We start from the raw sequence: 25,417 nt of genomic DNA on the forward strand, positions 1-25,417 counted from the left end.
CTGATAAGAAAGAGTAACACCTGGAGATTTGCTATATTATTTACTACTCTATATTTATCTGTGGTGACCAGAGAATCAACCCTTAAAACCTGGAGGATAATTAACGGAATGACTTTTGTATATTGTAACTAGCAAATTAAAAGATGGATCTAAGAATTATTGGGATTGTATAAATGGAATTTATTGACTAACTGTGTGATATAAAGAACTATAGCTATTGCATTCCCTGATAGACAATACTAAGATAAAGTAATCTGCTGGATTTGGGAAGTCAAAAGAATAAGATTCTGGAGCGGTGACAGATTGCTGACAGAACATTGAATACTACTTGGACTTTTTTAAAACAAAGCAAGATGGCCCATTAGGAAGAATTGGAGACATGAAGAGAAATTACGATGTTACTCCGAAACATTTACAACACGATGATGAGGAATTCCAGGGAGATAAAGGACTTATTGCACTAACATTGTTAAATAGATTATGACATTTTCAGATGCAAACTATAATATTACTGCATGTACACACAGATTGGAGTGTACAATAGTTTTCACAACTCAGAATGTCTTCTAGTCCAGTCCGTTGCTCAGGCAGGAAGCCTTATACCATTTCAGACAAATGGTTGTCCAATCTCTTCTTCAAAACCTCCAGTGATAGAGCACCCAAGCTTCTGAAGGCAAGGTGTTAATTGCTCTCACTGTTAGGAAACTTCTCCTTAGTTGTAGGTTGCTTCTCTCCTTAATTAGGGAATATTGCGGCTCCCATCCCTAAGGGAGATACACCTGGTGGGACCCAGAAGAAGGGCCTTCTCCGTGGTGGCTCCCTCTCTCTGGAACATCATCCCCCCCGAGATTAGAATGGCCCCCACTCTAGCACTCTTCCGGAAGGCACTGAAGAAGACCTGGTTCTGCCAGCGGGCCTGGGGAACCCAGAGAGGGATGGAGCCCATTAAATGGCTCATGTGATCTGCTGTCGCCGGGGCGGTAGGTGAGGGGTGGTTTTATTATATTATATTAATTTATTTGATTCTTTTTATTAGTTTTATTGTTTTAAATGAGGTTTTATATTCTGTAAGCCACCTTGAGTCACCATGTGCGAATAGGTGGCAATATAAATTAAATAAATAAATAAATAACTATATAAATAAAAGGAATCCTAAAAAAGGAAGTAATTGAAAAATGCAAAACCAGCAGATCAATCAGCATTGTATGCATCTGTGTTATTTATGGCTATAAAAACATTCTGTCTAAAGACTTGCAGTCACAATTCTAATTCTAGGAAATATAGAAAGCACAAAATAACAAAACAAAACAGATTAAAAGCAATAAAAGAGAACCTGTGTAATTGCTATGTAAACTAATGTTAGTGTGAAATATATCACAGAGATAAGAACCTTGAATCTACTGAATAGGTATTATCATATCATCTGCCCAGCCACTTTTTACAATAAGCAATTGTAGTCAATTCTTACTAATGAACTATTTGCACAACCTAAAACGCAGAACAAGCAACTCTTTAAAACTTAACAAAATGAAGAAAACTTGTTTCTTTAATGCAAAGCAACCTTAACAAGAGGCACTTAATTCTTCTACCTGTTCTTTTCCCATGAATATCTTTTCTGATAGTATTTGTTTTCTGACCCAACGTACTTATTGGAATAAAAGCAACTGGCACCATCAGAGAAGCACATCTTTGAAAGATGAAGGGTTAAATATTTTATCCTCCCACCTTTCCTTTTTTGCAAACTACTTTCACAACTACAACTTAAACTCTTCTAAAAGGCATAGCAGAAACAAATATATACACTTTTTTCCAGAAATATTTCTTTCTTCAAAATCAATCTCAGAACATTAAAATATACACTTTTTTTCCAAAATTCTTTTTTCCTGCTTTGTTCAGAACTCTAATCAAATTCTATCACTGATGGACCCAAAATCTCATGAGATCATGGGCACCTATCTTTACAGTATAAAGAAGAGGCACCTAAAAGAATTGTCACAAATACCCCCCAAAAATCTCAAAGCAAACAAAGCAAATTTAAAAATGTATCTCCTAAGGCACTCTGGCTAGATTCTCACAACTCTCTTTAGAGGAAGCACGCGGCTTACCTGTCATCCACACCGCTAATACAGATGGTACGTTCTCGGCAAAAAAAATAGTGTGTATAGCAGTTTTTTACTCTTTGGACTCTGCTAAGGGACTGGATGAGTTATGAAAGCTGCTCTCCACAGAAACACACCCACTTCTATGACTCACAGGAGTTTCTATCTCCTTTTTTAAAAAAATAGTTGTCAACTCTGAAAGCTATTAAGAAAATTCAGCTGTGTCATTTTTCCTTTAAAAACCACCAGGATCTAGGGGTACTTTCATGTGAAAACCATTGGTGAGGAAGTAATCCTATTTGATTTTTATTGCCATTAATCATTCTAAGGTGGTTTACATTTTGAGAGAAATCACAATCTAGTCCTCTTTGGGACAGGATTCCTTAGTCATTGGAGTAGCTGGGGAGTTCCCCATATTAGAGACTTTTTCCCCCTTGAAGGTTGTTATGTGTGCGTTTTGCATTTGTGTTGTCAATAGTTATCCTATATATGCTAATGTCTCACTTTTGTTCAACATTATAATATTTTGGTGACACAATCAATAGTGCTGACATCCAAATATCAAAAATTAAAGGTTGTTACTATCACATGAGGAAGAGATTATCAATTGGATTAACATTATGATTGCTGAAAACATTAACTTTCTCCTGACTAAAAGTTCTGAAAAGATCTTTCCTGTTCTGAACAGAAAGAAAGTCATGAAAAAATATATTACCCACAAACAAAACCATTAAAACAAATGACGTCCTTTTTCTCTTTGATTGGTCAGAATCAAAGGGAGATTATGATTGGATTCCTACGCTATCTCAGCAGAAAAATCTATAAATAATGCTAATTTGTCATATGGTGTAGTAAAATTTTAAATTGATATTACCTGGTTTGGTATGAAACATCTGCAACAATACCACCACGCTCAGAGAGCATCAAGGATCCCACAAATTTTAAACTTCATTATAGTACAGCAATACTATTGTAAATACAACACACACACACATACAGACACAGATACACACAAAGCAATTTAAGGAGAAAACCATCCAGTACTAACAGCTTCCCATTTGTAATCTGCAAAGATGTCATCATCTGAAGTGAAAACTTTGCACTACAGCTTTAAGTGTTTAAGCCTTTGCTGCCCGTTGCTTAGCAACCAGGCATCCTTACCTAAACATTGCTTTTCAGCAGAGTCACGACTGACTAGTGGGGCTGCTAATGCACCTCAGAGAAAACATGTATTTTAGAATGGCCTGAGTCCTGGTTCCATAGCTTAATGAAGTTGCTATTCAAGTCTTTTAAAAAGGTCTTCTATGATTTATTTATTTATTCAACTTAAGAGTGAGTGTGGCTACAACAACTGCCTGCGGTCCTGTTAGGGTTGAAAAAGTGTCACCCAGCTGACTTCTAAGCCTAAAACAGGACTAAAACGGTCTTCCACGTTTCTAGTCTGATGCCTTAACCACCACATCAAACTGGCTCTCCTGTCAGCAATTATGCATCACGAAATAACAAAATCAAACATTAAAAAACAGTATGTTTTTCACTCCCGTTTTTTTTAAAATGTTAAAATATAACAGCTGATCATCGTGATTCTACACACTCTTCTATTCTGATTCAGGCAATTGTATCAAGAAATGGTCCCACCGATCCATCTAATTTACAAATGAACAGCATAAATTAAAGGGTGCTTGAAAGTCCTTCATTCAGAGACATGGACAAGCATTTTCTCGTGATGAGTTCGAAAGCCAAGAATTGACTTCCAAACAACAGCAATGAAAAGAACATTCCTAAAGTTCATCAGAAGCAAGGAATCTCATTTGACTTCCTGCAGGGATCAAAGACCAGGACCAAATATTCCACTGGAACAAATAGATATATTATTTCAGTGGCACAAGGGCACATGAAGCATCAAATACATGGAAATCAACAAAGCATTATCTGTCTTAGGGTCACAATAGGCATGGGGATAGTAGCAACAGCAAGAACATGAATCTACCTTTCAAAATGTTATGGGGATTATAGGAAATTTAAACACTGAGCTAATCATTTTTGAGTGCACAAAACAATTTCTAAATTCCAGGACCATTAAAAAAAGAAATGTGTTACCAGTTGCCTACAACAGGGGTCCCCAACCACGGTCCACGGACCGGTCCCGGTCCGTGGAACAAGTCCTACCGGGCCGCTGGCTTGCTGGCGCCGCCATCTTTTTGATGAAAAAGTGCTTCCGGTGAGCTTTTCCGGTAGAAAGCTCACCGGAAGCACGTTTCATCAAAAAGATGGCGGCGCCAGTCTCGTGAGCTTTCCGGGTAGAAAGCTCACCGGAAGCACGTTTCATCAAAAAGATGGCGGCGCAGCGCTTCCGGTGAGCTTTTCCGGTAGAAAGCTCACCGGAAGCACGTTTTCATCAAAAAAAGATGGTGGCGCCCAGTTGATGCCGGTACTGGGCCGCGGCGCCCAGCTGATGCCGGTACCAGGCCGCGGCGTAGAAAAGGTTGGGGATCACTGGCCTACAACACAACTTCCAAAAGCAAGACAGGCATTTAAAGCTCTTTTTTACATCCCTAAAATTTATAAACATTGTCAAAACAACAGTGTTACAACTATTAGCTGTAAACTTCATTATGTTATATGCTGTTTGATATGTACAGTGTAGGCACACTCTCCTGTATAACATTCATCAACTTAATATTTAAGAGGGGAAAAAACCTTAGTACAAGAAAAATCACCTTGGGTATAATTTATATAATTAATCAGAGATGTATTGATTCCTGTTGATACAAGTGAAGCAATCGTTACTATAAGCATGGGAAATTTCAGCTCCCACAACCAGCTCTTCTAGCCACACTGCTAAACATTTGCAGCCCATTTTTCCTGAATTAGAAAATGCATGATGTAGCAAAAAAAGTTAAAACAGGAACATGCTAAAGAAAAAAACAAGGGCAAATTCCCCCATCCTGTGAAACCAACTGCATGACACTACTGCATGGTGTGTCATTTCTCCATGGATTACTCAGACCTTCAACTGTTACACTCTGATTACAGCACTAAGTATGCCCACCATTGCTTTATAGCAGGGATGTGCAAACTTGACAACTTTAAGACTTGTGGACTTCAACTCCAAGAATTCCTTAGCCAGCATGATCAAAGTCCTGCCTTTAAATATCTATCTATCTATCTATCTATCTATCTATCTATCTATCTATCTATCTATCTATCTTCAGCCTTTATTTTTACGAATAACTCCAGGCATCCAACATCCAACACACCTTCTTCCTCCTATTTTCCCCACAACAACCCTGTGAGGTGGGTTAGGCTGCGAGAGATGGACTGGCCCAAAGTCATCCAGATGGCTTTCATGACTAAGGTGGGACTTGAATTCACAGTCTTCCACTTTCTAGCCTGGTGCCTTAACCAAACTGGCTCAGTCTCTATCTTATACTGATTCTGTTCAGTTTATCAATCTTCATCCACTCCATCATCAAATTTAGGCAAAGGCTCGGCACATAGTTTAACATTCCTATTAGAGCAGGGATCCCCAACTCCCAGTCCGTGGCATACCAGCAACAGGCTACACAAACAAGTGAAGCCCCATCCATGATATGGGGGTTGGTCTTACCTGAGACACCCTTTCTCAGGGAGTCGACGGGAGAATTCAGATTAGGGTAGTCTCTTGTCTCGTTGCTCTTCAGACTGAGTTGAATTCTGAGGACACACCTCCCTGTAACAGTCCCCAGTTGAAACGAAGCTGAAGCGAATCTTGTTGTCCTTCTCCAAAGGTAGCCCCTCCAGGACTCTAGACCAGGCAGTCCTCAGGGTGGAACTGGATTCTCCCATCGACTCCCTGAGAAAGGGCGTCTCATGGAAGGCCAACACCCCTTCTCCACTGTATTGACGGGTGAATCCAGATTGGGACATACCAAAGCTGGCTGTCCTACGGGCAGGAATTGGTCTGGTCTGGAGTCCCCGCCTCAACATATACTCCTTGCAGGATGCACCTGCTGAAGGCTGCCTCCGCAGAGTCGAAAGTGTCTAGTCTATAATACCATATGAACGATGACAGTGATGACCATGTCGCCGCTCAACAAATCTCCTCCACAGAGGCCTGCATTGCCCAAGCCGCCATTGTGGCCACCCTTCTGGTAGAGTGCGCTGTAATCTTTCTGGGCACTGGAAGAGCTTGAAGCTCGTAGGCTTTGGCTACAGCCATACCTGTAGCCAATGACCCACGGTGGAAGGTGAAACCTTGTGACCCAGAGTTGACGGCTGAAAGGATACGAACAGGGACTCTGTCTTCCTGATGGAAGTGGTTCGTTGGATGTAAATGCAGAGGGCCCTCCTAACATCCAAGGTGTGCCATTTCCTTTCCAGAGCATGTTTAGGCCCTGGACAGAAATCAGGTAAGATCAACTCCTGTGATCGATGGAACAATGAATTCACCTTGGGCAGAAAGGCAGGGTCCAACCACAGAACCACCCTGTTCGGATATAAAACACATAGATCCTTTCTCACAGATAAGGTCGCCAACTCTGAAATCTGTCTGGCAGATGTAATGGCCACAAGGAAAGCCACCTTGCACATCAGTAAGCATAGGCTGGCCTCTCGCAGGGGCCCAAATGGTGCAGAAGTAAGAGCCTGCAATACCTTTGGTAGGTCCCAGGTGCACCACTGGAGGCTTCAAGTTCATGGCACCCCTAAGAAATGCCCACACCCTAGGCAAGAGAGCTCAGGTCCTTGAACAACACCACAGAAATCAGGGCTGCCACCTGCCGTCATAAGGTATTAGGGGATACACCCTTGTCCACACCCTCTTGTAGAAAATCCAGTATGTGTGCCACCGACACTGAGGTGGGATCAATGTGGCACTTTGAACCACAACCGCAGAAAATCTTCCACGTTGCATCATAAATCCGAGTAGTGGAAGGTCGCCTGGCTGCCTGGATTGTCTGTATGACCTTACTGGAGAACTTCTCCAGTCTCAGAAGTTTCCGTTCAAGTGCCAGGTGGTCAACTGGAGCCACTGGGGCTCTGGATGGTTGATGGGACCCTGGCTGAGGGAGACTCTGTCCGGGGGGATCCTCCAAGGCCTGGAAATTGACAGGCTGACCAGATCGGCAAACCACGGTCATCTGGGCCAGTGGGGAGCTAACAGCAAAACCCCTGCCCTCTCCGACAGCACCTTCCTGATTATCCCTGGAATCAGGGGAAGGGGGGAAAGGCATACAACAGGCCCTGGGGCCACAGGCAGCGTAGTGCATTGACTCCTTCTGCCCTGGTGCTGGAAACCTCGCAAATAATCTTGGAAGTTGAGTGTTCGATGGAGAGGCAAAGAGATCCAGAATCGGATGGCCGAACCACTCCGAAAGCTCCTTGAACAGACTGGGATGCAGGCACCACTCCAACTGATTGACTGTGGCCCTGCTGAGCTAGTCTGCCTGCACATTCGAGACTCCCAAGATGTGCTCTCCCCATTTTGATAGGAGGTGTCTCTCTTCCCAAAGCACAGTTGGTTCGCTTCCTGCATGAGGGACCTGGACTGAGTGCCCCCCTGCTGACTGATGTGGGCCTTGGTGACCACATTGTCTGTAAGGAGGACATGCTGTCCCGAAACCTCCTGCTAGAATCTTCTGAGGGCCAAACGGGCCACCCTGAGTTCCAGCCAGTTTACATTGTGATGTAATTACTCTTGTGTCCACCACCCCGGGTCACCTGGATCTGAGGTGGGGCCCCTGAGCCAAACAGGCTGGCATCGGTTGTGATTGTCAGTCTTTGTGGTTCCTTGTAGAATCAACCCCGGGCGATGACCTGGGACTGCCACCAGTGGAATGAGCAAAATACCCTTGGTGGCATTTGAACCCTCGTCGCTGAGTTGCCCTGGCCCGCCCTTTGATAGGGGAGCAGAAACCACTGCAGGGACCAGCATGGAACCGTGCCCAGGGGACTATGGCAAAACAGGAGATCATTTTATTGCCCCATCTGATACACTGGAACTGGCTGGATAGCCTGAATATCCAACAAATGTTGAATTGTTGATTCCATAAGGCACCCCTTTGCCAGGTCTCTGGAGACAGGGAAGCAGATGAAAAATCTCAGAGGTGAGGAGTGAAACTCTAGGGAAAGCCCCATTCCTATTGTTTCCTTGATCCAGGTATCTGTCGTGGTCTCCTCCTATCAATGTGCGAAGAGACCAAGATCCCCTATGGAAGGATGAAACCCAATGTCACTTGGGACGTCTGAAGGACCTGCCATTGTTGCCACAAAAGGGCTGCTTGCCCCATGGTTGCTGTCAGCCACTGGCTCCAAACGCCAGTTTGTACGCCTGGTAGGTGGGCCTAGAGAAAAAGGGCCTTTGCAGTCGGGGAAAGCTAGCCCCATCCTCCCCCTGCTGAAAGGAGGGCCTCTGAAAATAGGGAGAGATGCGGTAGTCATCTTGCCTGCCCAGGGACCGAAGAATTTTCTGCTTGTCTCTGGTCTCCACTAAGAATGGCCCCAGAGACTCCCCAAATAGCTTCTCCACCCTGAAGGGGGTGAAAGCTAGCTTCCACTTGTTCTTGTTGTCCATCTGCTAATGGCAGAGCCACAACATCCAACAGGCCGTCACTGAAGAGGCAATGGCCTGTGAAGAAAACTTGGTATTTAGCGTGGCGTCCGCAGTAAATTCAGCAGCTGCGATGATCTTGTTGAGGTCCTGGTGTACGCAAAGATCCTCTGCTGGGATCCTTCCCTGTAGCTGTCTGAGCCAACGCAAGGAGGCCCAAGTGAAGAAGGATGCCACCATGAAAGCCCTAATTGCCCAGGAGTCCGCTTGATGTACTCTGCAAAGAGACATCTCCTCCTTCTTTCCTCTGCTTTCAATGCATCCTCTGCATCTGGTGGCAGGACGGATGAGGAAGTCAAGGCTGCTACTGGAGTGTCCACTGTTGGGAACTGAATTGCATCTAGGAGCTCAGGGTCTATGTTGAAAAATGTAGCCTCCGAACTGCTGGGTCAGGAGTATATCCCTGGCAGTGGCCCACTGTCTCCTTATCACATCAAGGAACATCTTGGGCACAGGAATAGCATCCACCTCAGTAGTTTTTTCTGTAAAGATGAAGTTCTCTTGATCAGACCCATCTTGAGGGGGATCCTGGACGACTGTCTCCTTCCTCAGATGAGCCATGCTCTTTGCCTTGAAAAGCAGAGGCTTAAATACGTTGGGATGGAATAGGCCCTTGAAGGCTGGGATGATTCTCCTTCATCCTCTGAAAAATCCTTGTCTCCTTGAAGCTCTCCCTCTGAGACAGAGGATTGGCTTCGGAACAAAGAATAAGGCCTCTGGCAGAGTGCCCCCTCACCCACAGAAAGCCAATGATCTGGGTGTAAATCATGCTCAGCCACTGAGGTGGGAAACTGCTGGCGCTGCTGTAGTTCTTCAGCGATCCCCTGCCTGATGGCCTGCAAGATTGAAGCCCTCATGCAACAGGGCATCTCTTGACTATGAGGCTCCCCTGGGTGGAGCCCCACCACTGTAGGGGTGAAGGTAGTCTCTGGGACAGCCCTTGTAATAAGCTGCTCCCCTTCTCCAGTAGCTACAAGCCATTCCTGCCAGAGAATTAGTAGATACTGGGATGTTTGAAGGCCTTGCTGAATATATTGCTCGCTAGAGCCCCCTAGTGACCAGGCTTCTAAATGCAGTCTATTGAGCCCTGCAGCTTCTTCTGGTTGTGATCTGTCATCAGAAAAATGGCGGGAAACACGTTGTCAGCCATATTAAACTCAGACTGCCTCTGATGTTCTAAATCCTTTCTAGCCTTTTCAAACTCCCTGTCTAAGGCTTTCTGCCTTCACCTAGCTTGCTTCTCTTCAGCCCTGGTGGGCTTCTTGGGAGCAAGTGCTCTGACCCTAATCTTGACCGCTGATCTGGGCTTAGCTGATCCCTTCATATGTCTAATCCTATGAGACAAAGGTGACATGAACCCCTGTTGCTGAGAGGCAGTCACCTCACAATCAGCTCCACCAGCCTCCACCCTATTCACGCCAAAATTAACGCCAAACTCACAGTCAGTTGTCCGTCAAATTCCCTTTGGTAAATGGGCAGACACACTTGAAAAGTTCTGCTGCCTGTTCAGTGGCGTTTGCAGATGGAAAACTGTTCCGAAAAGCCCCTCCGCAGCTGCGGCACAGTCCTGGGGTTATTTGGCAAGCCTGGTAACTTCAGTAGCTTGCAAATGGAATGCTGGCCTTGCAGCAAGTCAAAAGGTAGGCTTATGCGTTAGCGCAGCTGTCACGGTGATTTGGAGATCCCCAGAATCTCAATCTCCAGGTGCAGGCATGGCAACAGCCAGGGTGCTTGCCAGCGGGACCTGAACTTCGTCGCAGACCGAAAGGCAGGCTTACGCGGAAACGCGGCTGCCATGGCAATTTAAAAGCAGGAGTGTGACCGAACGATTGATCAGGGACTCCAGCCCCCTTCCACAGCCACAGAATGCACCCAGGAGGGTCTCGGCCGCTGTTCTGGCCAGTCTGAAGGTCCACAGCTTAAGTCCCTGTCAGGCACAAGGCTTTCCTCCTGGCAGAGCTGGACAGCCAGCCTGTCAAATTCCCTTCTGTTCCAGTTATTGTCAATTGAAAGAATCCAGGGATTGGAAGTCCTTTGAGAGGTTCAGAGTCTCTAAGGAAGACGTCCGAATGAGCTGAGTTGAAAACTGGGGACCGTTAACAGGGAGGCGTGTCCTCAGAATTCAACTCAGTCTGAAGAGCAACGAGACAAGAGACTACCCTAATCTGAATTCTCCCATCGACACAGTGGAGAAGCAGGCATCACCCTAACCCACACCCTCTCTGGTCCACGGAAAAACCTTTCTCCACAGAACCAGTTCCTGGTGCCCAAAAGGTGTATTAGAGTATCTAGTAGAAATTCTTACTGATTCCCCAACAGTAACCCCCAAAGTAACTTGAGTCGCCATTTTGTTAATCCAAGTAAGGAAATTGCAATCAGAATATTCCTCCCACTCTCACCACCCGCAACAATGGAAAAAAAGCAACCCTGCTGTCTCAAGAACAAGGATCAGGACCAGATCATAGTTTCAATTCTCAGCATCCTCAAAGAAACTAAAGTGACGCTGACTTTTTTTTTAAAATGTTTTCTTGGTGGAAACCAAGCCAGCATTTAATATATTAATTCAAACAGAACCTGCCCCCTGGTGGTCAACAGGGAGAAAACTCTCCAATGTATGAATCACAGGACACACAAAATTGAATTGACATAGAACATAGAATAAGACTTGGATGGGACTTTGGAGGTCCTCCATATGTATCAGTGTACATCTTCCCCTCAAACCAAAGAATCACACCTTGAATGCCATTCCAACTTATAAATCCTTTCTTGTATTTTTAATAACTGCTTTCCTATGCCTATATTTCCATAATTTCAGTCAAATTCATAGTTGAATAAAAACATATTTTAAATTATTGTTCCATGCTTCGTAGACTAACCTAAGCCAACTACTATTTTGAAGAATAATATCCACATTAAAAAGAAATAGAAGACTTTAACTTACCATTAAACTATCTTCCTTCCTTCTCTAAATGCTCAAATAATTTCTTGTATCTCTGTTACAGCCTCATATGGTAGGTACAGGAATTCCTAGTTAAAAAATTCACAACAGCAGAGATTACAATAATATCTGACTAATTTATGTAAACATTTCAATCCATGAAGATTGAAACCGTTAAACAATATATAGTTGTATGCAAGAATTATTTTCTGTTATTGATAAACCACACAAGAGTTAACAAATCATTTTATTAGATGATGGGTCAAAGAGAGAATAAAATTGGTATCTGATTTTAACCTTTCTCTCTCAGAAGTTCATTTCAGATTTCAGCCTAGGGCTCTGAAATTTTCCAAAAATTTAACACATTTCTCCTTAAAGGTTTGTAGCTTAGAAATTCCTATTGATTCTATGCTGTTCTCTAGATCTTGAGGGACAAGAAGCATTTGTATATCTATGTCTCATACCTCATATCCAACCAGTCAATGTGATCTGGGTGCAGTTCTCAATACTTTGATTTCATAATTATAGGTAGCCTTTAACTTACAATGACAATTGGGTCGAAAATTTGTTGTTAAGTGAGAGAGCTGTTAAATGAGTTTTACCCCATTTTACAAACTTTCTTGCCACACTTGTTAAGTGAATCACTGCAGTTGACAAGTTAGTAACTTAAGAGAATCTGGCTTCCCCATTGACTGTGCTTATCAGGAGTTTGGAGGGGGATCACATGACCTTGAGACACAGCTAAAGTCATAAATATGAACCAGTTGCCAAGCATCTGAATTTATCACATGATCATGGGGATACTACAAAGGTCATAACTGTGAAAAACTGTGATAAGTCACATTTTTCAGTGCTGTTGTAACTTTGAATAGTCACTAAACGAACTGTTGTAAATCAAGGACTACCTGTACATTGCTGCATTTTCTACAGAGAGCATTCATCAGTTTCAATTCAGGCAAAATGCAACACTTAAGCAGCTAATTAAAGATGATACTGTGATCATAATACTTCTGGTTTTATAAAAACATACTGATTAGCAAATTTCCAAGTTCAATTTGAGTATGGATCAAGTCTGCTCACTTAGAGGGGCTACTATTCACAGCTTCCCAATTATGGGATGACCTTCCTGCAGATTCAAGATTGACCAGATTACTGATCAATTGATTCTTCCAACTTCCAGGTTGCCTCATTTTGGGAAACTCTAAATTATTAATGGAACTCATACCATATTCTTTGATACAGGACAGAATTACTGTAGCTTCCAAAGTTGGCTTGTGGAAATTGGGCATTGTCTTACCTGAACACCATTTCTCCTTGTAGGCAAGACAGGTCAGGAGTGGGTTGCTCTTGTCCTAGCTGCTTGGACTGAGTCTGTCTAAAAAGGCTGATTAGCCTAGCTCCACCCACTCTGGGTGGCTCCTCCCAGCTTTCAGCGAAGCCATCATGACAGACAGGATTGCCTCTGAAAAAACAAATAAGAGACCGTTATCAGCTCCCCCCTCCCATCGGCCCACAGTATGGACCAGTTCCATTAGGGTGGGGCTGACCTGTCTTGCCTACAAGGAGAAATGGCATTCAGGTAAGAAAACGCCCATTCTCCCTTGCTCCTGGTTCCCAGGCTCCGTGACAACTCTTTGCAAAACCCTTCTGCCAAATGCAGCGTCCACTGAAGCAAAGGCGTCCAGACGGTAGTAGCAAATGAAAGGAGATAGGGATGTCCAAGAGGCCGCCTTGCAGACCTCTTCAATTGAAGCCTGCGTAACCCAGGCTGCAGTTGTCGCAGCACTGCAAGTGGAATGAGCCGTAATGCCTCTGGGTACCGGGAGGGAACGACTCAAGTATGCTCTGGATATAAATGACTTGATCCACCTGATGACTGTGGATGCGGTCACTTTTCTCCCCAACGTGGAAGGTTGGAAGGAACAAAAAAGGATCTTGTTCTGTGGAATTCAGATGTCCTTTCGATACAGATCTTCAGTACCCTGCGCACATCTCGGGTGTACCAAGCTTTTTCCAAGTCATGGTCCTGTTTGGGACAGAAATCTGGAAGAACCAGTTCTTGAGACCTGTGGAACAAGGTGTTGACTTTGGGGATAAATGCTGAATCTGGGCGAACTGAGAGCGCGACCAACTCAGATACTCTTCTGGGTGAAGTGATTGCCACCAAGAAGGCTACCTTCAGATTAAGAAGATGCAGACTAGCCAATCTTAGAGGCTCAAACAAAGCCTTAGTCAGGGACTGCAACACCTTAGACAAATCCCATGTAGAGTACCTGTGTACTACAAGAGGGCGGAGATTGGCCACCCCTCTGAGGAACCTATGGACTGTAGGATGCTGTGCTAAGGACTCCAACTTGCCACAAGTCAACACCAAAGAAATAGCCGCCCCCTGACGCTGAAGGGTGTTGGGAGAAAGGCCTCTATCCAAACCAGCCTATAAAAATTCCAGTTCTGCACTGCCAGGGTAGCCAAAACTTTGGTGAAAACTCTAGGGGCGGAAGATAACCCAAAGGGAAGAGCCCTATATTGAAAATGCTGCCCCTGATAACAAAACCTTAAGAAACTTCTATGGGAGTGACAGATTGGAATATGTAAATAAGCTTCCGTCAAATCAATGGAAATGAGGAAGTCCCCTTGCCTAACGCTCTCAGAATGCATTTTGAAACGCCTGTAAACTATGAATTTATTGAGCCTTTTCAAATGAAGAATTGCTCTCCACCCCCACTCCCGAGACCTTAGAGATGACAAAGAGTCTGGAATAAAAACCCTTCCCCTGTTGGTCTTCTGGGACCTTTTGGGTGGCTCTGAGCTCCAGCAAGTGCTGGATAGCTGATTCCATGAGCCCCCTTCTCACCGTATCCCTAGAAATAGGGCAGATGGAAAACCTCAGAGGAGTGGAGTAGAACTCTAGCAAAAGATCCAGTGTTGCTGTACTTATCACCCAGGCATCTGATGTAATCTCTCCCCATTTGTCAGCAAATCTAGCTAAACATCTGCCAATGGGGAAAGACTGAGCACAATTAGTTTTGGAGATGGTACGGGCGACTTCCTCCTCCTCGAAAGGGCTGTTTGCCCGAGAACTGCTGTCTGCCCTTGCCTGAACGATCTGAAGGAGGCTCAGGACATTGATAGGGGGCCTTGGCAGAATGATGGAAGCTAGATCCAGATTCTGCCTGGAAAGAAGGGCGCCTGAAGTATGGGGCAGGTCAGTTCTCTGCCCTCTTGTAAAGTGATGGAAGCACCTTCCTCTTATCTTTGGTTTCAACCAGGAATGGTTCTAAAGCTTCTCCAAATATCTTGTCCCCTCGCACAAGGGTAGATGCTAACTTCCACTTCCTCCTTCCGTCCACCTGCCAATTACGCAACCAACACATGCATCTGGCTGCAACAGAAGAAGCGACAGCTTTGGTGGCAAACCTGGCCCCGTGAAGAGTGGCATTGCTGTGAATTCAGCCACAGCTACAATCTTACTGAGATCCTGATGGGTTCGCATGTCTGCCGCAGGAATTCTCTCTTGTAGCTGCTTCAACCATTTAAGGGATGTTGTGGTGAAGAACAAGGCTGCTGTAGATGCCTTGACCACCCAGGCAGCTGCCTGGTGTGATCTCTGGAGAGGCTGTTCAATCCGTTTTTCCTCGGCCTTGAGGACATCTTCCGGATTAGAAGGAGCCGAAGAGGTGGAGGCCAATGCTTCTACAGGTGCATCCACCATGGGCACTTGGAGGCTCTGGACTGACATTGAAAAACCTGCAGTCCAAAGACAAAGGATTGGGCCCTGTAGCAGGTGACTCCAGCTGCTTCTGAATGATCTTCGGAAAGAGCCTGGGAGATGGGACCACCTCCTTTCTCACAGTAAGTTCCTTGAAGAGAACATCCGACTCCGTGGAAGGCTGAGCAGCAGCATCCTCATCATCCATATTCTTCAGGTTGGCCATGTTTCTAGCTTTGAATAGCAAAGGGATGAATAATGTATGCTTGAAACAGCCTATGAACACTGGAATTTCAGGGGTAAGGCCCTCATCCTCAGACATGTCAGATTCCCTCTTGTCTGATTCACCTATCAAGGAAAGCTCAGCAGCACCAGATGGAGCATAGGCCGAAGCAGAAGGAGAAACATGTTCCTGAATCAAGGAACCCTTTTCTGAAAGTAGAGCCTCCTGATCCCAGGACAGTCTCACCGAAACCTCAGATGCCACTGAGGAATGCCAGGCAAACCATTGAATGCCTTCAGAGATACCTTTTTTGATAGCCCTATCAATCAAGAGCTGCAGATTAACCAGGACATCTGACTCAGAAGGCTCAGCAGGTCTGAGGCCAGCAGCAGTAGGAGTAAAAGTGGCCTACTGCAATCTTGCTCCTGCCAAGGTACAGCCCAGAAACCTCCTTGAGGATCACCATAATGAGTTCCCTCAGCTGAGGGATGATGAAAGGCCTCCTCTCCAACTGCATCAGGGGACCAAGATTGGGCGATGGTCCTGGAGGAAGGTCCAGGTTCCTGATCCTGAAGGTCAACCCCACTATGATGAGAAGCTGGAGAAGTTTCATTTTCTGGAGATCTGATCCTAGAGGCCTTTTGTACCTTGGCAATGTGCTAAGGCCTTCTGGCGCCTGGAAGCATCCTTCTCCTCCATCCTAGAGGCCTTCTTAGCTGGCAATGGCTGCTTTCTCTGTTTACTACTTGAAGCACATGGAGCTGCGCTGCGGGATTTTACTGCTCTGGAGGCCCTTCGCCAAGGAGCTCAAAAACAGCATCCTCAGCCTTTCGCTGCTCCCTGGAAGGCAGAGGCAGCTCCTCAGGTGGCCGCTCGAATAGCAGCTTCCCTCTTCGCCACGGAGGCTCGGCAATGGCCCCGTGGCTCAGGACAGTGTGGGCTGAAATGGCCACCCGGTCTTTGTGGCTTCCTCTTCACCATGGAGGCCTGAAAACAGCCCCGCGGCCCTTGCCGGCTGCTCTGGACTGCCAGAGCAGCTCTCAGCCAGCTCCGAAAAACAGCTGAGAGTTGGAGCTGCGTGTTTTTGAATTTTGAGGCTTTTTTTTCTTTTTCTTTTCTGTACTGAAAACAAGTAAGGCTGCCTTTGAAAAATACAAAGGCTGGAGAGGCAGTGACTTGCGTCCGTCCTGGCTGAGGACTGAGTCAAAAGCTGGGAAGGGCCACCCAGAGTGGGCGGAGCTAGGCTAATCAGCCTTTTTAGACAGACTCAGCCCAAGCAGCTAGGACAAGAGCTGCTAGCCACTCCTGACCTGTTGCAGCCTTAAAAGGAAGAATAACATTTCCATATCAACTCAGAATAATTTGGAGTTTCTTGCACCCTGTAGATCAGGCTTGTCCAACCCGCGGCCTGCGGGCCACATGTGGCCCAGGTCGGCTCGTAATGCGGCCCAGTGCAATTTTTTTATTTTTTAAGAAATTCCAATGTTTCAAGTTACACTGCCGGCGCTTGCGGCCGGAATGCGGCCGGGGCACATCACAACGGTGACGCCAGCGCGCCAGTGCGCTTCACCCGCCCCATCCATTATATTAGCTCCGAGAGGCCACATCTTGCGGCCTGTGCTGAGTATGGGTGAGCGCGTCACAAAAGTGACACCAGCGCGCCAGCTTCACCTGCACCCCCGTCTATTTTAGAAGCTCCGACAGGCCACATCTTGCAGCCTGTGCGGAGTGTAGATGAGCCGGTTGAACTGTATTGCGCTGCGGCCATCACTGTCGCGCAGCGCTCCCCCACTGTTGTGCAGGGTCGGACTGGCCCACCGGGGACCTAATGAAAAACCCGGTGGGCTCCGACCTGCAATAAATTAGCTCATTTTTGCCGTGATTGATAGCGGCTTTTAACTGCTGCGTAGGCCGCCATCTCTCTGCAGGATTTATTATTCCCAGTATACAATGTCCGCAGGATTTATTATTCCCAGTATACAATGTCCGCAGCCCTGTTCCTCCTCTGTCTCCTCTGCAATGTTGTGGCCCTTATACCCCATTACTGTCTTACCTTGTACATTATCATACCAGGCACACATCTACGCACAACAAGAGGCAGCATCCTTAACAGCAGTCTTCACTGCAGCATCCATAAAGGCAGACAGTCCTCATCCCAGCATCCGAACTCTCAGGTAAGCCACTTTCTGGTAGTCTCCTGTCATTCTCCACCCACATAGCTCCATATTTAACCAAGATCTTCTCTCCCTCCAGGCATCCATTACTTCAGGCCTCATACCAGCATCCATAAAACCAGACAGTCCTCATACCAGCATCCATTAAAGCAGACAGACTTCATTCCAGCATCCTAACTCCAGGTAAGCCACTTTCTGGTAGTCAGGAGACTAAGGCTGGGTTCACACAACGGATTTTGACACAAAATTGGCTGTGGAATTCTGCATCAAAATCCAATTGCATTCCACTTCCCATTAATTTGAAAGGGAAATCTGTAGCATAATGCACATAGTAATCACATTGATTATTAAACCAAGCTTTCTAAAAGTCCTTTTTTTTTACATTCCAGCATGGCTTCTGAAATGTCAAAAAATAAAAACAAACACAAAAAAAGAAAAATTATAGATGAAGGAAGAGTGTTCCAAGAAAAGTGGACAGATGAATACTTTTTTGTTGAGTCCAATAGTAAGGCAATCTGCTTAATTTGCAAAGAATTAGTGCCAGTTTTCAAAGACTACAATTTGAAAAGGCATTACATGACAAGACATGCTGAGAAATTTGCTGTGTATGAAGGAATGTGTCGTAAAGACAAAATCGCTGAACTGAAAAAAAATCTATCATCTCAACAAAAGTTGTGAAGAGTAGAGCTGCTCATTTTAAATTTTATGCTATGGCGATAGACGAAAGTACAGATGCTACAGATACAGCTCAATTGGCAATTTTTATTAGAGGCATTGATGACAAATATAATATCACTGAAGAAATGGCTGCTTCAGTTCCACTGAAAGACACAACTAAAGCAAGAGATTTATATGAAGCTGTGAAAAATACATTACAGCGATTTTCTTTGTCATTTGCTAACATATCTGGCATAGCTACTGATGGTGCCCCTGCAATGATAGGTAACAGAGATGGACTTGTAAAATTGATAGAAGATGATGCAATTGCCTCCCAAAATTTCAGTATGATTAAATATCACTGCATAGTACACCAAGAAAATGTATGTGCAAAAGCTTTAAAGATGGCTAACGTCATGCAGATTGTCATCAAGGCTGTAAATTTCATAAGGTCCAAGGGATTGAATCATCGCCAATTCCAGGAATTCCTTAAATTTATGGATGCTGAGTATGGGGACATCATTTACTTTTCTGAAGAAAGATGGTTAAGTCGAGGGAAAATGCTGGCAAGATTTTATGATCTGAGAAATGAAATCAAGTCATTTATGGAATCTAAAACAAAATGTGTGCCAGAACTTGACGATGAAAACTGGCTCACAGATTTGGCATTTTTAGTCGACTTGACCGCTCATTTAAATGAGTTAAACATGCGTCTTCAAGGTGAAAACCAATTGATCAGCACAATGTTTCAAACTGAAACAGCATTCGAAATGAAACTGAAACTATGGCATTCTCAAATGAAGGCAAAAAATTTGATGCATTTTAGCACATTGGCTAAATACGCCTCTGTGAACACGGAAAAATATGCAGCCTTGCTTTTCAATTTGGTACAGGAATTTCAGAACAGGTTTCAAGATTTTAGAAAAAATCAGCCATCTTTTCTGATATTTGCAACTCCATTTTCAGTGGACATTAATATATTACCTGCCAATTTGCAAATGGAATGCATAGAGCTCCAATCTGACATTCAACTGAAAGAAAAATTTGACCATGTCTCTTTAATGGACTTCTATAAGATATATGTTCCCAGAGAAAAATATCCTTCACTTCACAATCATGCCTTATTCATGTCATCGCTATTTGGAAGCACCTACATTTGTGAGCAGCTATTTTCAAGGATGAAGCACACAAAGAATAAAACTAGAACCAAAATATCTGATGAGCACCTTGAGCACTCACTGAGAATTGCAACAAGTTCCATCGAAGCAAATATGGATGCATTGGTGGCTAAGAAACAATGTCAAACATCTCACTAACTTCATTTCCAAGTAAGTTTAATATGTTAACTATGTTTTCTATGGTTTTTTTGGATGATCAGGTATCGTTACTGTTATTTTATTTTATGTGCGGCCCAAACCAAATTTTCATCTTCTAATGTGGCCCAGGGAAGGTGAAAGGTTGGACACCCTTGCTGTAGATTATACAAATATTTTGAAGCTAACCTATGCCCAGATTGTTTTCTTTCAATAGAAAACCAATCCATAAATGTCTAGCCCCTCCCACCTTTAACTTGTCATGTCAGAAAGGAAGAATGTGACACCTTATATTTACTTCAAAAAAAGAAAAAGCATCTCTTATTCACTCGGATTTAGTACTGTTATGCGTTCTGTGACAGACACAAAATATTTATATTATGTGCATCCATTGTTGAAAGGTAATTCTTCAGGTAATGTTTCCTCCTAGCAATTTTTATTCAACTTTGTTCAGTTTTATTTAACTATGGGACATTTTTGCTTTAGTAGGATTCAGCTTCATGCAGTTATTAAGATGCTTGGCTTTAGTTGATTTCTGCCTTGGCTGCTGCTTCTCACTCTCCTACCTCCTCCATCTCCACAGCAAAACAATCAAAATAAATAACTTAATGCTGGCTATAACTTTAGCATGACTCAGGTGTTGTTATAGGGTTACATAAAATGCATCAAGAGGTAGAGACAATTGCACAGAAGCAGTTTCACAGGGAAAGTCTGCTTACTAGAATAATTGCTATGACAAGGCTTAAAGCAGGGGTGGGATGCTACCGGTTTGGCCCAGTTCTATAGAACCTGTAGCTGCGAAGAGTAGCTGACACCGAACCAGTTCGGTGTTTGGCCCACCCGCCTGCCCGGGCTCTAGGCTGTCCTTTATCCCCTGCTTTTCCCTCCTCAGCTGCTTTGCACGGCACAGCGGAGGTTGAAAAAGCAGGAAACAAGAGGATTTTCAAACGCTGCACACGGGAGCACAGCGCTTCTTTGCTGTCCAGGCAGCACAGCTGATGATTTCTTCCAAATGCTGCACACACCATTGTCCCCAGTTCGGAGAACTGGCAAATCGCTCCACTGGCTGGCCCTGGCCCTCCCCGCCCACTCACTCCTTACCTGGCAAGCGAGCCATCCAACTTGCCTGGTTTGGTAAGTTGCTATTTCTTCCCCCCCCCCCACACACACACACACACCATTAGCTGTGTTCTGCTCTGCCAGGACATTTAGATTAGCTAGAAAGCAGGAAATCCTTGGATTTCTTGCTTTCTAGCTAATCTAAAAGCAGAGCCGAACCTTCCTTAGGACTGAAGCTTTTCAGTGCAGACTCAAGTAGCCGATTGCAGATAGATAGATCTCTAAGCAACTCAATCTGCCTGCCTGCTTTGGGGTAAAAGTTGTTCTTTTTTTTTTTGTAAAAAATTCAATATTTACATGGTGTGTTGTGAGTTAATTTTGTGTGTTTGCTTGCTAGCAAATTTTATGAGTTTGCTTGCAAGCAAATTTTATGTGACAGACTCAGATAGCTGATTGCAGATAGATAGATCTCTAATATAATCTGTGATTCTTTGAGCAACTCAATCTGCCTCCTGCTTTGCCTGCTTTTGGGTAAAAGTTGCTCTTTACTAAAAAAAAGCAATATTTATATAAATATTTATAATATTTACATACAAGCCATGCCCACCCAGTCACATGACCACCAAGCCATGCCCAGTCAGCAAGCCACGTCCATCCGGTCACATGACCACCAAGCCACACCCACAAATTAGGCTACACCCACAGAATTGGTCGTTAAGAAATTTGAATCCCACCCCTGGCTTAAAGTCATTAGAATCTCACACAAAGCTTGCCACATAGATCTCCACATAGATGCATTTAAATACGTAGATATCTTCCCACTGCAAGCAAGGAAAATATATTTATTTCATGCCCTCACAGCACCAGGCCTGTTGCTTCAGTAAGCTACTACTTCATTATCTCATGACAATTAATTGAATTGTAAAACTTGGTTGCATAAACATAACTGAGGAAAAAAGCCTTCCCACATACAAAGAGATCAGGCACACATCCTTGCATTTTTTATTCCAAATCATTGCATCTTAGAGAACTGACTGAACTCAATTCCTTTTGTAGACTTGACAGTTAAAATTAAATTGCTGTTTCATCAGATCACAACACCGCAATATTGGAGTAGAAATTCCATGCTGAATATAATAAACGTTTCCACAAATCTGTTTGCCTCATTATCCTTTTTTTCACGATGACACTGCTCACAATTTCATATAAAATTGACCAGTATCCTTAAAAGATGCTAATGTCTAAGGATGCCTTCACATTGTTCTTTAACAAGTGGGAAATAAACCACCAGCATGGCTTTTAGTATAGGACTCTTGAAATAAACTAGAATCATATGATTATCCTTTTGCACAATTCTTCTTCATTCCAATCTGGGTGTATATTAAAATTTCATATAGAATTGCACCCAAACATTCTAAAATAAAATATTTTAAAGTTTAAAGAGGGATACGCAGGAGAAGATAAACATAATGTGCAGTCTTAAATAGGTCACTCGTTAAATGGAAGCAACTTTGTTCAAATTAGAGATAGAGAAATGTTCTTGTCAGAGAGACTGCATCTTTAGTCTCCCTTATATAATAAAAATCATTGCTATACTGGAAAGCCAAAGAAAACATAGCCTTGGCTTCTATAATCCTACAGGGCTTTGGTACATCAAGGTATTTGGACAGTTCAACTAAACTATATTATTCAAAACAATATAGCAGAAAGATTTTCTATGATTTTATACACTTGTAGTAAAATCTACTACTTGGAAAAACTGACCATGTAATATGTTGTTTAATGAATGCAGGATTCAGCCTCAAGCAATGTGACTTAGAAATATGCATGCTGCTTCTACACCTTCTCCTAAGGCTGCAGCCCTAATGAGAAATGATTCCAAATGTTTGGAATAATTGATACAGTAATACAAGGAGATAAAATGTAATCAAGCTAAACAAAGGAAAGAACATAAAGCCAATCAATTCTACTGTGCTAGTCACAGTGAACAAATTGATGAAATTAGAAGTGGGATTATTTTCCAAATCTGTTGACTATGGGCTCAGTAGTTTAGAATTACAATTTCTGCTTGTAACAAACAATCCATAAATAGTTCACAACATGCAGAATTCAAACAGATGAACCTTATAAAGAAAAAGTGCCAGCTCTGTATTATACTATATATATATAAATAAATACTATAAATACTTAGGTCAAGTTTTGAGTTAGGCAAAATGAACTGACAATTTCTCCAGATGTCTCTAAAAACTGTCTGTCCAACAGTCTATTAATCTTTGTTACTACCTCTGACACAGCCCTACAGGAGGACTTAATATTAGTAATAATTTACAAAATTGATATACCACCCAATTCCCAATGACCCTGGGTGGCTCACAACAATAAAAAAAATACAATTAAATCAATCACAGGTAAAAGATTAAGATAAAATATGACAAACTCAACAACGCCCCCTCAATACGAGGGGGCTCAGTCTCTCATCAAAGACCTGGGTGAAGAGCCAGGTGTTTTTGGCTCTTCTGAACAACAGCCATCTAGATCTTGGAGGGTACCTAGTTCTAGTTGGCAGATCCTGCTAAAGAGAAGGTTAAAAAGGTGCTGCCTCCTGCAGCACCCTGCCAACCAAAACAGGGAACCCCCCATGCCCCATTTTGGCTTCCAGAATGGTGCAGGAGGCCGTCCAGGCTGAAAACAGGGCATGTGGGGGGGGGGGTGCTGCGCAAGGCCCCCGTACCCCATTTTGGCTGTCAGAGGCACTGTAGGCCAGTCCTTTGTTATTTCCAGGCCGGCCCCACAGGCCAGATCTAACAGGCCAGATTTCTTAGAAAGAGGGACTGGCCTAAAGTCATTCAGCTGGCCTTATATCTAAGGCAGGATTACAACTCATGTTTCTGGACTTCTAGTCCAGGACTTCAACCATGAGATCAGCTGGCTCTTACGGGGGCATAATATCACGGAATTTCTTTGTATCTGTATTCTTTGATCTCCATATGAACCAGGCAAGTTTAAGACTTTGAGGGAAAATTACAAATAATCTTTAACTTATGACCACAATTGGACTCAACATTTATGTTGCTAAGTGAGTGAGTTTTGTCCCATTTTACAACTTTTCTCACCACATTTCTTAAGTGAATCATTGCCAACTATGCCCATATAATTGCAAATTTTATATGTCCTTGAACTGGCAGATAAAATATATTCCCTATAGCTATGCTTTGGGCTCTTAAATAATCTGTTAAAACAGTTGCTAAACTATTTCTTTTAGAGGTTTGCTTTTATGCTTTAATAAGTTTGTACTTTGTTTTATATACTCTCACTGACAACTACATGGGGTATTATCTGAAATAGAAAAGTGAGATGAAAATTATAAACAACAAACAAAAGCACAATTACTACATTTTCAAATTGAATAAAACTATATTTTAGCTTTTTTTTTTTTTTTTACTAAGAACTGAACTCAGTTAGACATCTTTTAGAATACCCATTGTGCAATAGTATGGAGCAGGTTTTCAGTACTAATATACAAGTAATTGGAATGAAATTTAAATACAGCAGAATGAGAATTTTATTAATTATATTTGGCTGGAACAAATGCCATACATATCCTGATAAAGGCATTCGTAACAGTCATAGATAAACACAATGCCTTATCATAAATTTATAATATAAATTATCTTCTTTGTTTGCTCTCAATATGATATTGTTACATTTTAGCTACAAGTCAAGGTTAACTTTAACCTTTGCTTGCATATCAACATAGAAAGTATAAACTTTAGTTAATACTAATCCTGATCAGTATAGCTACTGGTAAAAATAAAGTACCTTTGGGCAGAGAGAGTGCCCAAAATTGTAAATGTTATGAAAAGCCTGTTCTATCATTTCAAATCACTCTCTTGTAGCTCAACTTCCTTTTCAGTGACAATAAACTTTGCATGAACTCAGCCCTAAATCTTCCATTCTTTTTAATGACTTTGAACTGCAATTACATAATATCCATGAATTATCTTTACTAAACTCATTACATCAATGTTCATTGCTTAAAATGTATCTGTAGCTTATTTTCTATATGTAAAGTGCAAGAATTTTCCCACCTGGAAATAAAATAAATATAATACAGCAAGTACATGTTTTGATTTTACTATATTCTCAGTCACATAAACTTTTTAACACATATAAAAAAGTATGTGCATCACAAAGTTTGTATATGACTCTCTCTCTCTGTCTCTGTCTCTCTCATAATACAATTCATCTGAAGGTATGGATTAGTCTTCATGATGCCATAAAAACCTTTCATTTTCAAGTAAAGTGAAACACTGTTTGTTACATGCAAAGATTGTAGTAAATACAGAGTAATTACTAATGAATTCAAAGAATCTTTATTTTCCAGTAAATAATTTAAATTTGATCATTTGATATTCAGATGTTGGACTGTCTTGAGCATTCTCACAATGAGTTTGAAATGGGCAGTGACTAAAATTGATAAAGCTTCCTTTCAATTTGAGCAAGTGCCTCCAACTAATGCTATGATTTTAGTGGTATTTGCTTCAAGGGAGCAGCCTTAGGACATTAAATGCTGCTCAGCCACTAATTCCTTTCTTCCTTCTGCAGAAGACTGCATTTGTGATTTCTTCGTCCCACTTTATCCTAACAGACATTCTG

At 42.9% G+C, this 25,417-nt stretch overlaps 1 protein-coding gene across 4 annotated transcripts in view; it reads right to left on the minus strand.

Moving 5' to 3' along the window:
* Positions 1 to 25,417, minus strand: part of ZC3H12B (zinc finger CCCH-type containing 12B) — a 66,315-nt gene that overhangs the window by 35,681 nt on the left and 5,217 nt on the right. The window contains exons 1-2 of one of the 4 annotated variants that reach the window (XM_087971954.1): positions 12,924 to 16,939; positions 11,630 to 11,715 (exon numbers count right to left, since the gene is read on the minus strand). The exons of 1 other annotated variant lie outside the window; for it this stretch is intronic. The gene's annotated coding sequence lies outside the window, so the exon portion shown is untranslated. Of the gene's footprint in view, positions 1 to 2,105; positions 2,217 to 11,629; positions 11,716 to 12,923; positions 16,940 to 25,417 lie in introns of those variants that run through there. 2 more of the 4 variants (XM_087971953.1, XM_026678561.2) reach the window with 2 other exon arrangements.

This window comes from Notechis scutatus, chromosome 10 (assembly GCF_049901735.1).
Source record: "Notechis scutatus isolate UNSWTSFEM ecotype Mainland chromosome 10, rNotScu1.2, whole genome shotgun sequence".
Lineage (NCBI taxonomy): Eukaryota > Metazoa > Chordata > Lepidosauria > Squamata > Elapidae > Notechis > Notechis scutatus.